General features: G+C 41.5%; 1 pseudogene; it reads left to right on the forward strand.

Annotated features, from left to right (window-relative positions):
• Positions 1–256: 256 nt before the first annotated feature.
• LOC144368682 (dual specificity protein phosphatase 4 pseudogene) lies at positions 257–1,002 on the forward strand (annotated as a pseudogene).
• The last annotated feature ends 11,800 nt before the right edge of the window (positions 1,003–12,802 follow it).

The following is a 12,802-nucleotide window of genomic DNA, read 5'->3' on the forward strand; positions in this document are numbered from 1 at the left end:
GGATGGTGCAGTGAGTGGCGGCAGCTGGGCTGACAGCAGGGGCAGCCTCCAACCCTGGGGCTGGGCAGTACCAGTAAACACTTGCTGCTTGATTTTTTGCACACCTTTCCTATTGGAGGTTCGGTCCACCTCCTTTGATACAACACCCAGGACAATAGGCGGAACAAAGGCTCCATGAGTCTGGAGTCGAATCTGCACGCCCAAGAGGAAGCCTCTTGTACTCTAGCCTCTACTTGGCTGTCATCCTCTACTTTGAATGGAGCTCGCATGCCAAGGGCTCAGGGAGGACTGCACCATGACCCTAGTAGTGCAGGCACTCCATCCTAAGCCCCAGTGTGCAGACATCTGCTTGCTCAAACGTGACTGTGAGAAGTTTTCCTCTGCTTACCCAGAATTCTGTTCCAAAACCAAGGACCCGGCAGACATCCCACCAGTGCCACTGAGTCCTGTCACCTGGGCTGCAGCTCCAGTGGAACTGCTCTGCGCATCCAGGCAGAGGGGTCCCTTGGAGATTCTTTGGTTCTTCTACTTCTAGGGTGCCTACAATGCTTCCTGGATAGACATGCTGAATGCCTTAGGGATCACAGCCCTGTTGAATATCTCCTCTAAATTCCCAAACCACATGGAAGGATGCTACCAGTAGAAACGCATCTGGTGGAAGACAACCACAAGTCCAACATGGGCTCCTGGTTCATGGAAGCCATGGAGTAGGACTGTGCGGTAAAGGACTACCAAAGTCCAGGGATGGTGCACTGTTAGGAGGGCATCCTGTGCTCTGCTACCATCTGCTTGGCTTAGCAGGAATGAGGAATGGGCAGCTGAGGCTGGAGAAGGCCTTGAGTTTCATGGAGCAGCTGTCCCAGGTGCTGACCACATCCTGCCCCTCCAGGCCCGCCAGCCCTTCAGGCCCCTTAGGGGTGCTACAAGCCCACTCCCACTTTTACCTCACAATTTGTCTTCAGCTTTCCTATCTTCCTGGGTGTGCACTCGGCCCTCAGCTGACTGCTGGACCTTCTCGGCCTCAGCACTACCTCCCCCAGCACTCAGAGCCACTCACCTAACCCTTAAAACCAGGGTTGCTGCCAGCAAGGGATGTAAGATCCGCGTGGGGACTGAACAATATAAAATTTGTTTCAAGAGTACATAATGAGTCTAATGTCTACTATGGCAGATGTCTTTTTCTCCATTTATCATGCCTTCTACTACTGCATAGACAAGTGCAGTTTCCCAGTCTCATCTGAAGTAAGAGTTCCAATTGGCATTGATTCTTCAATGAGATGAATTCATGTGAGACAAACCTACATGTGCATATGGACAATTCGGGGTAGGAGAGGCATGTAGGTAATTTGTGTTCTTTTGAAGTCAGTACATGTCCAGTGGAAGTGCTCTGCGCATCCAGGCGGTAGGGTCCCTTGAAGTTGGGTTCCTGACAGCAAGGTGTTAAGTGGCACAAGTTGTTGGGGCAGTGTCCACTGGAATACTTCTGTGCTGTATTTGCACCTTCCTCCTGGCTCCATTTTTCTCTAGCTGTGCAGAATCCAACTAGAGGTCTCTGTCCTTCGTGGAAAATTTATATATTATGGAAATATCTTGAATATATCCCTTAATGTAATATAACTGCACTATATTATATAATTAATTATATAACTATATGTAATTAATTATATAATATAATTACTGGAGGGAACTCTACTCTCTGCATATAAGACCTGGCTGATGCCTTATTTGTAAAGATTGAGTTGATTGACCTAAAAACATGCCATTGTTATGTTAATGAGCTTTGATGAAAAATACAAGAACAACTTTTAGAGGAGAGACTTACTTTGTTTCCCAATTTCAGAGTGTTTAGACTACCACTGGCTGGCTCCAAGGCAGAAATATTATGGGGGAAGGATATGATGGAGGAAATCTGCTCAGCACATGGGAGCTAAGAAGCAGGGAGAGAGAAGAGAGGATGGGACCAGGACATATATAGCCCAAGGTCATGCTCTCTCTGACCTTCTTCCTCCCATTATGACTCATCTGCTTACAGTTACCAAACAATAGTTGGTTCAAATTTTTAATTCATCAAATGGATCAATCCAGCTCTTGTAATCCAACTGTTTCACCTCTGAACATGGTTGCTTTGTTTAATACTTGAGTTCTTTAGGGGACACTTCTATGTCCATACTATAACAATTGACTTGCACATGGTTAATATTCAGTACATTTTTCTATTATTATCACTACTGCTACATATACAGCAACTACCACAAGATGTGAAGGAAGAAAGGATCCATTCATAATAGCAACAACAAACCAAATAATTACAGAAACAATATAAGAGAGATGTGCAAAATCTATTGGAAGGACAATTTAACATACTAAGTTATGCACAAAAAGAGACTTGAATTAATTTTTCTTAGACTCAATATAATTAAATTTTTTCTTCTGCCTAAAAGATTCATAAAAGACTATAATTTCAAAAAAAAATCAATATGATTTTTTCAATTTTAGAACAATACAAGCTGATTTTTAAAAATTTTTTAATATTTATTTTTTAGATATAGTTGGAAACAATACTGTTAAATTTATTTATTTATTTATATGTGGTGCTGAGGATTGAACCCAGGGCCTCACACATGCTAGGCAAGTGCTCTACTGCTGAGCCACAACCCCAGCCCCAAGAAAGCTGATTTTTAAAAATCGGATTGACAAAGATTCTAAGGAAAAGCAAATTTACATACTAATGAAAATGTAAGAGAAAATCATATTTAAGAGAATTGTTATACAAAAGTGAATGAGAATGAAAAGCACACAATCAAAACTTTTGGTGGACTACTAATTTAGAGGAGTACCCCCTAAAATAAGGTTTCATGAGAGACAGTTGTCTTTCTTCCTCTTTTTAAACAGCCTTTTAGTTGTTGATGGACACAATAACTTTATTTTATTTATTTATTTTTATGTGTTGCTGAGGATCAAACTAGGGCCTCACACATGTCAGGTAACCTCTCCACCACAGAGTCATGACCCAGCCCCAAAGGACAATTATTTTTAGTCTAGTCAGTATAGAGTGATACTCTTGATAGTGACTGTCACAAATGGTTTATTTAGAATACTATTATATATATAATAATTATATATATATATATATATATAATTTCTATGTAGATTACACTATTCTTTGCCTAAAGAAAAGAGCAGTCACTGATATTGTCAAGACATTGAGTAGAGCAAAGGGAAGTACCCTAAAGATGCATTGTTTAGAGTAGAACCTGATGTTACAGAATACATAGGGGTAGCTTTTATATTTTTATATCTCTTTGATTTGGTTTTACTTTCACCTTGGGTGTCTTTTTTAATTTCAGCATGGGACATCTTTTTTGGTTTTCTGATCTTTCTTTATTGAAAATATTTTCCCATTCTTACCCTGAAAAATGGAAGATTGCAGACAACAGCAAGAGAAAGAAACCAATAAAAGAATGAAGGGCACATGCTCTTTCTTGGACAGGTCCTCTCATCTCTCCTGCAGGCCCACTGTGGACACTTCCTAAGATGCCTGCTCCCCAGAGAAAGGAGGACACAGTCTATAGAACAGTGGCAGTTTTTTTTTCTTATTGCAAATGCCTTGGCAGGTGCCCTTCTCAGGCTGACTGTTAATTTAGAGCTCTGACTTTAACTCACCCCCAACATATATCAAGTCTACTACAAGAAGCACCACTCCCCACCTGCCCAAATCTGGAAATCCACAGGCTGTGTAGGACTCGTGATACTCTGCCCCAGCACAGAACAGTTTACTTCTTTCCAGTAATATGACCAGGCATGTCAGGATTGACCTAGACATTGACACACTACATACTTTCATCTAAAGTATTTTCAGTTTTATTCTTAAAAATGCAATTGGCATGGTTTGAATGAACTTTCAGGTAGCAGAACATGGGAAGGTTCCTGGAGAGTGGCATTCCTGGAGAGGGCACGGAAGCTCTGCACCTCTTCTCCCTTACCTGTTCTCTCTTTTCATCTGTCAATCTATTCTGTAATATCTTTTGTTGATAGACCAATAAATTTGCAAACACAGTGTTTCCCTGAGTTCTGTGAGCTACTCTAGCAGATTAACCAAAAGTGAGCAGGGGATTAGGAACCCCAATTTATAGCCTACCATCTATACATATAATAGATAGATTTATGAAATGTTTATATGATAAAATATAAATACACACATACACACACACACACCCCACAGCCTATGCTTGCTTTTGGAATCCAAAGTGGAGCACAGCCTCATAAGAATCACCCTCAAACTGTGGGATCTAACCCTATTCTTTAAGAAGTGTCAGCATAGAATTGAATTACAGGGCTCCCAGAGGGGATCCACTAGAGAACTGACTGACTGTTAGAGGATCAAATATCCACACACATTTTGGTGAAAAAAAAGTCATTCTGCATTAAGTATAAGAAAAGAGAAAATGTACTTTTTTTCTATAATTTAGGGATGTTGGTCTGTAAAAATAGAGCTTCTGCCTCTGCCAACTCAGATCTTAGGGACCAGCCATGAAAATAGTAACATAAATAAACATCAACAGTGAAATGTGCCAGTTGGTGATTTCTCATTTTGACACATGGTGAAAAGAACAGTTGGAGTCTTGGCCAGTTCATATTTCCCTTTTACATGGGTTTGAAATGCTTTCTGGGGTGGTGAAAATTGCCTTGGGTAACACAGTTTTCCTACACAATAATTTGTTACCATTTTCTCCAACATCTTGCAATTTTGTTGGCATTATATGAAACTTATTTAAGAGATTAGTAATAACATGCTTTACCTCATGCTTCTATTTTATGCACCTCTTTTAAAAATTTGCTATCAAGTCCACAGTTATATTATTAGTAATTTTATAATAAGATCTTACTTTGTATTTTTCATTATGTACTACTATTGTGAATTCCTCTGTACTTTTGTGAAGAATCTGTACTTTCTCTTTTTACTCTGGTTATGGAACAATTTAAAATGATAAATTTCCATTGGGGTATGCCTGTGTGTGTGTGTGTGTGTGTGTGTGTGTATGTGTGTGTGTGTACACATATGTATGTGTGATTTAAACTTTTCTTTAATGTTTTATATTTCTTTGTATCTAAAGACAAGCCAGGACATTTTTCTTATGTTTATGTTATTTTTTCTTATCTGTGCGCGCCCAATGTGTCTTTTTATTTTTTGTTCTAGAAGTCAGATTGGGACTCATTTACCTTAGCTTCCCTTTTATACTTCTTTATTTCTTGTTATAGATGCTGTTACCCCTTGTGCTCTATTTAGAGACAGACTTCAGCTTGGTCTCTCAGTGTGCTAATTCATTGTTTTTGCATTAGAAATAAGAGCTACTCTAACCTTGGAGAAGCAAACTAAGGTGAAAAAAATTTCTGGTCTTGAATTTTTACATTGGCAATATTTTCTTATATTTGAGATAAAGAGGACAAATTCTTAATGTAAAAAAGAGTTAAGTTAAACATTATTTGAATCTTAAATTTCTGCTGTTTGAAATTTTCCATCAAGAAAAAGAAAATGATAAGATAAGCCACATATAATATTTACAATTTTAACTGTATTCAGGTATCTGACAAGATTTATGGTCATTGGAAATCTTCAAATTTGGATAATAGTAAGACAAGCAACTTAAGGAAGGATCAAATATTTCAACAGATACTACACAAAGAAAGGAATGTAAACATCAATGAACACCTGAAAATTTGCTCAAGAGCATGAGTCATCAGGAAAACAAAAATGAAGACCAACTCACATCCATCGTAACGTCTATAATTCAAATGACAATGCCAAGTGTTGGCAGGGATTTAGAACAACTGCAGCTCCATCCTCTGTTGTTGAGAGGGATACATGTTACTATCACTTTGAAAAACAGTTTGGTGGCTGCTTTGAAGATGAGCGTACATTAATCATGTGACCTGTCAATGCAGGGACCTGTGGTGGCTTTGCTTCTTTTGTGGCTCCTGGAAGGTAAGGGTCTCAATGCTGGAGCATACAGAAGGACCCTTAACGATTTCACCTGCAAGTAAACAAAAGAATTCTGTTCAGATGGAACTGTTAGTGTCTAGACCCCACTTATGATGCCCAGACACTGGAATTAGGGCAAAGCATGCAGGAAGGCATAAACATGGTGGGAGGTAGTAAAAAGAATGAGTCAAGGGGATGCACTGGGTCTGGAGGAGATTCCAGGTTCCAGCTTAGAGGATAAGCTTCCCTGTGCACCCAAATCCCTGGTGCCCCAGCCATAGCCCTACTGCATGTCATATGGTCAGATCCTACTACTGTCCTTTTATTACCCAGTTCATACTACATGTTATGTGGTCTGAAGAAAAATAAAGGCCTTGTCATATTCCAGGAAAAAAAGGAGGAAGCATGAAACACGCACATGTAGAAACAGCCTGTACTGAAGAGGACATATTGGGGCAAGTTCCCCTGTTAAGTGTGAGTCTCATTTTTCATAAGGAGAAGTCAAATTGGCAGGGACCTCAGAGATGATCTAAGTCTAGGTCCACCTTTAACAGATGAAGGGTAGTAGCTCACAGAGGCAAAGGGGCCAGCCAATGGTATACAACCTGTTAACATTTAGCCTGGAGTTAGAGACCAGAAATTTGGAACAAAAGAGGGTGGCCTGCACACTGGAGGGAGCCAGCAGGAACTGGAGGCTGTGGGTTAACTTGGCAGGGATAGGAAGAGGCTGTACAGAGCCAATCCTCTAAGTGTTGTGTTAAGAGGCTCAGGAAAGAAAGCAATTCTCGGAGAAGAACCAAAGGGAATTAGAAAACAAGAGCTAGTTAATATACATCCCATGCTTGATCACACTATGGGTGTCAAGGCTCTCAGGGTACAACTTAGGAACATTCCTAGAATGCTCAACTGCTCTGATGTTTACCATAATTTTAAAGGTTTAATTTCTCATATTTAAAACAATCAGTTACACATGAATTTTCTCCTAATAGGATTTCTAGGGAATTATTAGCACAGCATTTAAGTGAAAGTAGAGAATATCTGCTATATATATGTATTTTAAAACTTTTCGCTTAAAGAGTATTTTTTTCCTTTTCTTTTATTTTTTTTTATTGGTTGTTCAAAACATTACAAAGCTCATGACGTATCATCTTTCATACATCTTTTTTTCATTATCAGTTTTTTCTTTTATATCCAGGAGACCAAATGGATCTTCCTTCATGTTTTTTAAATAAAATGAGATGTTAAAATAAAATGCTGTTCTTAACCTAATTTTGTGCACTAAAGTCAATTTATAAGGTTATGCCTTATTTGGTTTTTCATAGTTCAGGAAAGTCCAGAATGCACATATGGCCTCAAGATCTCTTGGTAGACAACTAATTCACAGAGAGACTTTGAAAGTTTCTTCCCTCAGGGACCAACTGAACTGCATTTCTCTGGCTCCTTGCTTGACTGACATCAAGGAGAGAAAATTGGGCTAAAGGGGAGAGATGGTGAGGAGAGGAGAATAATAACAGGGTAGAAAGCTGAGCGGGCAGGAGGGTGAAGGGATGGAATCTTAAGAGGAGGCTATCCAGGAGCTAAGACCTGTGTGGTGAACCTGATATCTCCTAGAAGGTAAAAGAGGTCAGGGTCACTTACAGAGCTGATGTCAGATGGTGATGTATTTGAAGCAGGCTCTGTGACTGTGTTCTAAGATGGAATCGTTGCTTTCGCTCCAAGTTAGTCCTTGCCTTCTTCAAAATATCATGTGTCCTGGTCACTGAAAGAAGAAAAGAGCCCCAGAGAGAAGGAATTTCCAGCTGGGCCCTACTTGCTGGGCATGCATTTTCTAGAGCATTTTCTTCTCACCCCTCAATCATGGCCTCTTGCTGACCCCTTTTTCTCCACGTCCTTCTGCAACCACAACTGCTAATGTCACAGGAGGGTTGGGCCCAGTGCATCAGACTCTCCCTTCCCAACATTCCCAGTGCCTCTGTGGTCACTGTTTATCTGCAGCACAAGTGGGACATCTGCAAGACCAGCCCTTTCCTCTGCTGCTCCACAGCTCAGGGGCACCTACGCTGGCTGACAATGAACTGCTCCATGTTCTCCTTCTGCTGGTTAGCAGTCTTCAGACGCTCAGCTGTGCTCTCAAGGAGCTTCTCCTGTTTAGATACTTGGGCTCGCAGATCCAGGAGCTCCCTTTCCATTGATTCATTCTGGGGAAGAAGGACAAGCTCTCAGACAACAGTTTGGAGACCGAATGTATCCAGTTCTTTGTGGTTCCTACCAATCAGAAGCAGAACTCCAATCTTCTAAGCAGACTGAGTTCCCTTCATTATAGCTTCTCAATCCCTCAGTTCAGAACAGTTGAGAAAAAGACCACAGGTAGGAATGTTGAGAACCTGAAAGCCCCCAATCAAGGATCAAGGAGACCCTGACTCCAGACCCACAGAAACACCCAACTGTGAACAAGACCTCCAAATCAGTCCTTGAAGTAATTTTGTCTCACCCTTCTCCCATCCATGCTGGACTTGGAATTTCAGAGATACTATGTCTGGGACACAGGGCTACCTGATGACAGTGTTCACATTTCAAAATGTGTGTACGAACCTGAAGATGGTAAAGTGCTTCCTTGTAATTAGCATAGTTTTTTCCCCAAACATACCAGTTACATTAATATGGAAATAAAAACTAGTGAGCGGATCCAGATTCTAGTCCAACCAAGGCAGGACAATTCTTTAGGGGCTCTACCTTTTCCCCAGACTGGAACAGAGATAAAAGGTGTGTTGGGATTCTAGGAGCATGACTGAAAGAAGCTGCAGGATCACAGTGACTTCCTTTGATCTTTTGACCAAGAAGCCCTGAGGAATGGAGAAGCTTCAAAGGCCCCTGAATTTTAGTTCAAACTTCAGATTTATTGGAAGCAGATATTTATAGATTACCATGGCATCTATGTCTGTGCTTCTCCATTTCCTTTTCTTCTCTTTGAATTATTATCTTGGGGTTTGGGGTGTGAGGACAAAGTAAGGTAATCAGAGCTTCAATGAAAACATCCACCAGGGGTCTCCCTCCAGGATGCTACATTAAGATCCAGCACATTCTAACAACCTGTGTAGCTCCTGACCCTCAGAAAGCCCTGGAACTGAGAATACAGAATCTCATGGGGCAGAAGAGCAGGGCTTATACCAGAAGACAACACTGGCCTCTTACCACTTTGCCAGGCAGCCCAGGGCCGTGGAAGCTTGGTAAAGCTGCTCTCCAGAACATGGTCAGGAGTGAGGCTGACTCATCTAGGGTGCGCTGCAGGGCATGAGCACTGCTTCTTAGCTCATGGAAACATTTGCTGCCTGGTGCCTGTGGAAAGGTGGGAGGGAGCCATGGACATCACTGAAGTTGAGACATCACAGGGCTCAAGACATTGCAGCCCTGCACAAGACTCAAGCTTTCTTTGTTGATGAGGCACAAAGCATGGGCTGCTCGAACCTGCAAAACCCTAGCTCATCCCTTTGAGGTCCCAGGACTGAAGTATGGCTCCTTTTACCTGGAATGACTCCTCACCTGGACACCCTATATAAGGCTGTCACAGCTCATTCCCATGTCATGTCCTCTACAGACCTTTTAACTTCCTTGCATACAATAAAAGACCCCTCTGCACCAGTGAACTTGAGGTACAAGAGGTGACTTCTCACATTGGGCCTGTGGCCCATTAGTTGGTTTATGAATAGGGGTATGTATCTTGCCCTGAAGTGGGGGTTACCTGGATGCAAGGCTCTGTCTATACATCCATGGGTCTCTGGTAGCTCAGACAGCACAGCCATTGGCCCTTGTTGTCTCTGAACACAGATGCACTCTGAGAAGCATTTGCAGATTGCCTCCCTCCCACTGCCAGATTCTTACTCTTTCCACTCACAAGGCCTTTATGGATGTGAATCCCTTAGTACCTGTCCACCTGACAGATTTTCATCCACATGGGTCAGCATGAGTGTAACAGATAATGAGCCATGAGACTGTGCTGATTTCAACATCATATGGGCATCAACTCTTAACAAATACTTTACTGAGGATGGTGGCAACACTGCACAGACATCTCTGTGGCTCTGAGGCAGAATATCTAGTTGGTTTCCTATACCACAGAGTAGAACATAGAATGAATAAGGAGATAGGGAAACAAGGGCTTGGCTAGAATAATTGGAAGATGCTTCCTCTGTCATTGGGAGATGCAGGCCACAAAAATAAATAGGGGAGAAGAAACTAGAATTAAGGACGAAGGGCACAAAGAAAGAGTGAAGGCAGGAGCTGCAGGTGTGACTACCTCTGAGCCCTGAGCGTCAAGGCCCAGGAAGTTGCATGTGGGTGTCAGGAGAGACTGGATCTGTTCAACCAGCTGTTTCCCCTCCGCAATCTGCTCTCTGAGAGCAGTATAGTCATCAATGTGGCCTATGATGTGGCGGCCATGCTTGTTGGCGAAGGAGCCATCCATAGAATCACCCTCTAGCTTCAGAGAGTTCTTCATTCCTGAAGGATCATTTGAATCCAGCTCTGAAAAAGAAAGCCACAATAATAAAGATCTGCTGTTATTCATGAAAATATCCTCAGTTCTCACAGTGCACAGACAGTGAAAGAGCTCAGGGTCAAGAAAGGCAGCCTTCAGAAATGCAGGGTGGCTCAAGCCTATAGACACCTTTTGGTTTCTTTATTTTTATAATCTTTCTTACAACATTACATAATGATAAACTTTCCAGAAGAAAAATTTTGTTTTCATTGACAAGTGGGCTATTCAGGACAATATTATAAACATGAAAGCTTTCTGTATAGAAAAGGCACAGACAACTGAATAAGAATGTGTACAGAACAATGACCAAAAGACAGCAATAGGACAACTGTGGCAAGAAGAAGAATGAGAAGAAAGGCAGCCACAGAAGTCTCAAGGAACATGGAAGATGCTTTCTCTGTGAGGAAAAAGGATGTCGCACACAGAAAATTTTCTAAATTCAGATGACACACTTACAGAGGACCAGGAGATATTTGCATTAATAATTTTCCTTCATTGTGTCCAAGCCCTTTAGTTGTCATATTTATACCATTTGTCCTGGTGACAATGACAGTATCTGAGCCAGGAGAAGAGAAAAAGAGCTGTGGAGGACCAGAGTTAGAAAATCTATGCCAACACCCCAAATACAGAGGAAACACCTGAATCTAGGGAGTAAAAACAACCAGTGTCAAGGACATCACAAACAGCCTGCACCCCAAATCATGCACAGTCTGGCCTTCACCACACAAGATCTAAGGTGCCAGGACTTCCCTCTCATATCATTAGCCTATATATGTCACATAGAAAAGCAAAAGTCAACAGATTGATATGTTTCTATTATTTAGAAAAAAAATGTTTGATAAATGGATATTCCACATGAATGTAACTTCCAGTAAAAACTTGTTAGGTACAATTCATAAACCAACTTTGAGTATAATTTTCTATGTGCTTTCTAGTACAATGCCTTGTATTGAAACTTAAATATGCACAAAATCACATACATATATAAAATACACATACATATGCATATATATGAAATATGTATATGTTAAAATATTTATCAAGGGCTGGGGTGCAGAGTTCAGTGGTAGAATGAAGAGAAAGAAACCACTCTATATAGTGTGGCAGGTCTAGCACACACAGAAGAACTTGGGTTCAAATTCTCTGTATTACAAAAGTAGATCAAAATGTAAACTATCAACAAAAGGAGTTCCTGGTAAGAGGAGAGTGGGTCAGAGCCAGGTTCCAGTTCAGGCCTCTGGAAGCTGGGAACAAGAGGAAGAGCAGGGACTGAGCCATGCTGCTGCATCTCAGCTGGTACATGGGAACACAGTGACAGGGAAGCCCTGTCAGGAGGAAGTGAAGAGGAAACTCAACACCACACCCACCATGGCAGCTCCAAAAGGGCAAGGCAGCAACCTAATATATGCTGAGCACTTCCTGCCAGCTGGGTACTGTGCTTAGCTGTTTACAGATATATCTTACTTACAGGCCACAATAAAAAGTCCATGAAATAGTCCACTTTCATCTGACATTTGAGGAAATTAACTGAAAAATGAGTATTCAGCACAACCAGAGAAAATAAGGATTAATATGACCCAAGAATATCTAGCATGAGAATGTCAAGGCTCAGACTTAGAGGAATCTGAGCAGAAGTGATTGAGGATATGGCCATGCAGGTTACTGGAGAGGGTGAATTAATTGGTGCCCCCCAAAAGACAAAACAGAAGAAACAGAGTGGAATGTTGTGTCAAGAGGCTGGGGAGTGGGGCCTCTGTTAACACTCAAATTAAAACTAGGGAGGCAAGATACAGGCTGGATATGGAAGAGAGCCAGAGAAATCTGGTGAACATGCTTATCTGAACAGGCAGGCAAGAGACTGGGGCAGGACTGAATGTCAACCACGTGAAATAAGTGTGCCTTCCACCCAGCACTTTTCCACAGCCCTGATTTCCTTAGGGACACGAGCATTGTGCCACAAACTGAGGTCCCCCTAGGTGAAGAAAAGGAAGCCCTTCTAGAGAGTGTGGAAGGTCTGTGATGCTGAGACGGAGCCTAGTGAGGTGGAAGGAAGACCAACTAAAAAGCCAAGCACCTGATTAGGTCTCTAAGCCCTGTAAACCCAGCTTGTCTATTAATGTCTCAGTTTCCCCTTTGTCAGTTGGATCATGTAAAATATAAAAATGTAGTAAAACCTGTCCTACAATAAATGACATTGGGAAACACAGGCTCCAGGCCAGTATGTGTCTCCCACCTATAGCCAAACTTCCATAGAAATTTGTTTTTGCCTTTTTAGGTTTCATAATGAT

Source organism: Ictidomys tridecemlineatus, chromosome 11 (assembly GCF_052094955.1).
Source record: "Ictidomys tridecemlineatus isolate mIctTri1 chromosome 11, mIctTri1.hap1, whole genome shotgun sequence".
NCBI lineage: Eukaryota > Metazoa > Chordata > Mammalia > Rodentia > Sciuridae > Ictidomys > Ictidomys tridecemlineatus.